The sequence below is a fragment of the Bos javanicus genome, chromosome 4, assembly GCF_032452875.1.
Source record: "Bos javanicus breed banteng chromosome 4, ARS-OSU_banteng_1.0, whole genome shotgun sequence".
Lineage (NCBI taxonomy): Eukaryota > Metazoa > Chordata > Mammalia > Artiodactyla > Bovidae > Bos > Bos javanicus.
Genome location: NC_083871.1, coordinates 103,580,911 through 103,586,909, shown reverse-complemented (window position 1 = coordinate 103,586,909; position 5,999 = coordinate 103,580,911).

The following is a 5,999-nucleotide window of genomic DNA, read 5'->3' as shown; positions in this document are numbered from 1 at the left end:
TTGTGTCCGACTCTTTGCAACCCCGTTGACCATAACCCGCCAGGCTCCTCTGTCCATGGGATTCTCCAGGCAGGAATGCTGAAGTGGGTTGCCATGCCCTCCTCCAGGGGATCTTCCTGGCCCAGGGACTGAACCTGTGGCTCCTGTGCCTCCAGCATTGCGGTGGAATCTTCACCACTGAGCCCCAGGGAAGCCAATGGACCTCCATAGAACACTATATTCGTGGGTGATAACATGCTAAAGGATTTAGGCACAACTTTCTTGAGGTCTGAAGCTCATTCACGTGGTTCAACACCAACAAAAAGTACATTTGTGTGGCGAGAACCACAAAGCAAATATGATGATATGCTAACCTTTGGAGGCTCTGCAAGTGTTCGTGTTCACGGGATGTGCTTTCCATTTTCCTTAATGTTTAAAATTTGTCAAAAATTGGAGGAGGGTGGGGGAGGAAGGAGAAATGAGACAAGATATGTCAAGCACCCCGCCCAGCACCCATTCCGCAATGTTTATTTCATAAATATTAATGATATGTCACCAGGGGTAATGTCAGCAGAGAACCACAGAGGGGCCTGCCAGGTACTGTCCTGGGGATACAAAACAATGGCTGCTAGAGGCCCGGAGACAAACATTAAATGACAAAATAAATATATGAACACACTGGCCCAAGACAGTGCCAAGTGCTATGAAGACAGTCACAGGTGAGGGACCAGGGCCCCAGGGTGGGAGTGCCACACTGGCTCGGCGCGCCCTGAGGTTCTGAGCAGGTGGAATGTGAACTGAAGATGGACCGTGCCAGTGAGCCAGCCGTGCAGAAACCTCCCCCTCCCCATCTGAGCATCCAGGGGCCCAGGAAGGGCTCAGGGTGCCGCAGCGGGTGACATCAGCCAAGAGCCAGGGCTGGGCGTGTCTGGTCCCTCTCTGGGAGTGACCAGCTGTGGTTCAGTTTACGCTCAGACAGACCAGATACCATCAGCCTCCTGGAGCAGTGAGCTCTGTGGTTTGCCAGCAGGTGACAAGGGTACCAGCTGGGCCACTTCCTGGAACCAACTCGTGATCTGGAACGGGCCTCAGAGGGAATCTCCGTGGCCCTCTTCACTGAGGCTGCCAAAGGAACTTGTCAGCAACGCAGTGAACAAAGCATGTTCAACCTCATTCACGTCTCAAGAAATGCAAGTTGAAATTTCACCCATCAGATGAGTAATGACTAAGAAAATATCAAGTTCAATGAGAGAGAGAATATCATAACAGATTCCACAGGTATTTAAGGGAGGGATTTCCCCATGGTCCAGTGGTTAAGAATCCGCCTTCCAATGAAGGAGTCATGGGTTCCATCTCTGGTTGGGGAACTAAAAGCCCACATATGGCAGAGCAACGAAGCCCACTTGCCCCAGAGCCTGCATGCCGCAGTTAAGACCTGATGCAGCCAAATAAATAGATAAAAAAATTTTTAAATATTAAGGGAGTATTTTGAACAATGTTTTGCCAATATATTAGAAAACAGGGATGAAATGGACAAACTCCTTGAAAAACACAATTTTCCCAAACTGACATGATGAAACAGAAAATCTGAATATTGTAGTCCTATATCTATTATAGAAATTGAATTTCTTATCAAACTTTTCCTACAAACTCCAGGCTTAGGTAAGTTTTACCAGTGAGTTTTCTTGTGTCTCCTGTATTGGCAGGCGGGTTCTTTACCACTAGCGCCACCTGGGAAGCCCCTTTGTCTCTAGAGAGCTGTGGAGCTGTGGAGCTCTAGGGAGTTGTGACAACTCCCAGTTCCAGGTCTCTCAGAATCAAGTGCCAAATTCCTGCAAGGGACAATCTGATTGGCCCAGCTGAGTCAGAGGCAGTGAACCATCAGGGTAAGCTGTCCCCCTGACAGGGAGCCATCTGAATTGGAGACCCTTGTATTGGTTTCCTGGGGTTGCTGTAACAAAGTACCACAAGCCCAGTGGCTTAAACAATAGAAATCTATTGTCTCACAGTCCTGGAGGCTGAAAGTCCAAGATCATGGCATCAACAGGCCTGGATCCTCCTGAGGGCTGCCAGGAAGAACTGGTCCCAGGCCTCTCCCTGAGCTCTGGTAGCTTGCCAGCAATCTCTGGCATCCCTTGACTTGTGGGCACTTCATTCCGATCTCTGCCTTCGTGTTCACAAGGTGTTCTCCCAGTGTGTGTGTGTCTGTATTCACACCTCCCCTTTTCATAAGGACACCAGTCATATTGGATTAGGGGCCCACCCTAATGCGGTGTGACTTCATCTTAACAAATTACCTAAATTTAGATATGGATACATTCTGAGGCTCTCAGGGTTAAGACTTCAACATATGAGTTTGGGGCAAGACAGGGTTGTGGGACAAAATCCAACCCATGGCGCAGCTGTTATGGTCAAGGTCAGGAGAAAGATCTGGGCTGGAGAGAGAGCTGGAGACTCCCTGACATGACGGAGGGTGGAGAGCTCTGGGAGCAGACTCAAGGAGGAGCAGCAGGGTAGTAAAGGAAGCCCAGCAGAAGGTGGGGCTAGGAAAGCCACAGAGGCATGGGGCGCGAGGATGAGGCAATGACTGACAATGGTGAGAGCTTCTGCGAGGTAAGAGGTACTGAAGGAGGTCTGCTGGGTTAGGTTCTTGGCAAAGAAGGCTGGCAGACTATCGAGGGTTGAAACAGACCGTAAGTGGTTTAGGAGTGCTTAGGATGTGACAAAATGGAGAGAGAGGGGGACAATTCTCTTGTTAAAAAAGGTTGGTTGTTATAAGTAAGAAATAGATAAGGTGTTGGCTGGAGGGGACTTGGGGTCCAAGAAGGCATGTAAAGCTTGATCATGTTTAATGATGATGGGAAAGAACCAGTTGAAAAGGGAGAGACTGAAGACAGAGGACAGTCTTTCCTGGTGGTCCAGTGGTTAAGAATCTGCCTAGTAATGCAGGGGATGTGGGTTCGATCCCTGGTGGGAGAACTAAGGATCTCACATGCCAAGGGGCAAATAAGCCTGCGCACATCTCAACTATGGAACAACACACCACATCTGGAGAGTCTGTGCACTGCAACAAAATGATCTGATTGAAGATCCTGCTTGCCACAACTAAGTCCAAATGCAGTCAAATAACTAAATATTTTTTTTTAAAAATAGATCATTGTGGTGCAGGCTCCTAAGCTGGTGCCCTGGCTATTTACCCACATGCCAGGCATACAGCCTGTGCTCATAAATAGTGGTAAACTGAAACTGCAGACAGGAGAGGACGAAATCCAGAAGGCAGGTTTGAGGGACTGGCCAGGCTCTCACTCTGCTGCCCTGGGTCTCTCCACTCCTGATCCCTCAGTGCCAGTGCCCATTACCAGCATCCCATGAGCACTGTGGTCTACAGCTCAAATTCAAGATGGAATCCTGAGTGCCTCTGAGTCTGGAGCCCAGCCTGGGTTGGTGGCTGTCGCCAGGGGAGCCAGGCCTTGGCGTCTCCCCCTCTGAGGAACCGTGTCGCAGTGAAACATGTCGTGTTTTCCTCGCTGACTCTCTCTGAGTCAAAACACCTGGAAGATAAGAAGTCTTTTAATTTTTATAAACTACATATGTGATGATCATCATCTCAGGTGAAGATATTTAAGCAGGAAAGCAAGTCAGGAAGCCTCCCTCTCAGCTGTAGTCCATGCTGAAAATGGAAGAGCAGTCCATCTCAACAGGGACAGCACCTGCCCCTGAGAGGTGACATCCAGGTACAGAAGAGAGCTTTTCTTTATATTTAATATACTTGTTGAACTATTTTCATTTTTATAGTAATCTTTCAGTTCAGTTCAGTCGTTCAGTTGTGTCCGATTCTTTGTGACCCCGTGAAATCACAGCACACCAGGCCTCCCTGTCTAGCACTAAAAAAACTTACTATTAGTACATGTCATCTCTTTAAAAACTGAATTTTTATGTAAGAATATACATACTTTCCAGTAGTCATGTACAGATGTGAGAGATGAACCATAAAGAGGGCTGAGTGCCAACAAGTTGATGCTTTCAAACTATCGTGTTGGAGACTCTCAAGACTCTTGGGAGTCCCTTGGACAGCAAGGAGATCAAACAAATCCTAAATGAAATCAACCTTGAATATTCATTGGAAGGACTGATGCTGAAGCTGAAGCTCCAGTACTTTGGCCACCTGATGTGAAGAGCAGACTTATTGGAAAAGACCATGATGCTGGGAAAGATTGAAGGCAAAAGGAAAAGGGAGTGACAGAGAATGAGATGGTTGGATGGCATCACTGACTCAGTTGACATGAGTGTGAGCAAGCTCCGGGAAATAGTGCAGAACAAGGAAGCCTGCTGTGCTGCAGTTCATGGGGTCCCAAAGAGTCGGACACAACTGAGCAACTGAACAACAAATACATACAATAAATCCGTTCTCTTTCAAGAAAGTGGAAACATTGCAGATCAGGTTAAGTCTCCTAGACAATCCCTCCGCCCACCCTCCAAACAACCTACAGCAAATACAGCAAAGTATTATCACTTTGGTATGTATCTTTCCATATCTTTTAAAATTCATTTTCATGCATATATATGTCCTCACATTAAATATATAGCCTGGGTTTGGAAGACATTAAATATAAAGTGTTTTCATATTGTGTTTTCTTTCTGCCGGACTTTTTCTTGCAGTTATCTGTCTTCAGGGAGCTTCCTTTCTAGTAGTTTAACTGCCCTCCTAAGATCCTTCCCCTTCACCACCTCCTTCCTTCTTTACCCCAGGAGTAACAAGTCAGTGGTCTTTTCAAATGCTGTTCCCAAGACCACTCCAGCAGAAGTCCCTGGAAGTAGAGTTGCCTGGTTTCGTGAATAAAAATATAGGAGGCAGGGACTTCCCTGGAGGTCCAGTGGTTAAGACTCCACCTTCTGATGCAGGAGGTGCGGATTCAGTCTCTGGTTGAGGAACCAAGATCCCGCATGCTGCACAGCATGGCCAAGACAAAAAAAGTAAATAAATACAATCACATCATTTAAAAAAAAGAAAAATATAGGAGGCAGGTTAAATTTTAATTTCAGATAAGGGAGCACTTGGGACGTGAATGAGTGAAGTCGCTCAGTCATGTCCGACTCTTTACAACCCCATGGACTGTAGCCTACCAGGCTCCTCCTTCCATGGGATTCTCCAGGCAAGAATACTGGAGTGGGTTGCCATTTCCTTCTCCAGAAGGGGAGAGTATCCAGACAACGTAGTGGGGGAAGGAGCGGGACACATGAGACGTCACCCCCAAGGCAGAAGTCGCAGGAACATAAATACTTGGGACGTACTTATACTTAAAAAAACAAAAAAACAACTTTTATCAGAAATTCAGATTTAACTGAGTGATCTGTATTGTATCTGCCAATCCTGCCCTGGGGCTGTGCTGTGCCCTGTGTGCTAAATTCCACTCTTTGCGACCCCACGGACTGTAGCCCGCCAGACTCTTCTGTCCGTGGTATTCTCCAGGCGAGAATACTGGAATGGATAGCTATCTCCTACTCCAGGGGATCTTCCCGACCCAGGGATCAAACCAAATGTCTCCTGCATTGACAGGCAAGTTCTTTACCACTAGCACCACCTGGGAATCCTGGGGCACTTGTTGAAAATTGCCCTCTTTATCCCCTTATGAGATTCAGTAGGTCTAGGAGGAGTCCGCCAGGAATCTATATTTTTAAACGGTATTTAGATTACTGGTCCCGGTGAAAATACACATTTTCAAGCTTATTAATCTCTCAGTCTATTGAGTTCGCACAGTGGGAGTCGGGCCTCCAGAGTAGATGTCCCTGCGACTTCTGCCTTGGGGGTGACCTGTCAGGTGTTCCGCTCCTTCCCCCACTACGTTGTCCGGATACTCAGCTCTGCTCCTTTCCACAAGCAGGCCCATTTCCCTTGGACTCGCTGATTTTACTGAGGTCCCAGGATTTCTACAGGCTTGGCCAATCGCTCTCCGCCCAAGCTATAACTCTCAAAAATCAGCACAGTCCAGAGCGCTAGAGGGAGAAACGGTTGGGACCAG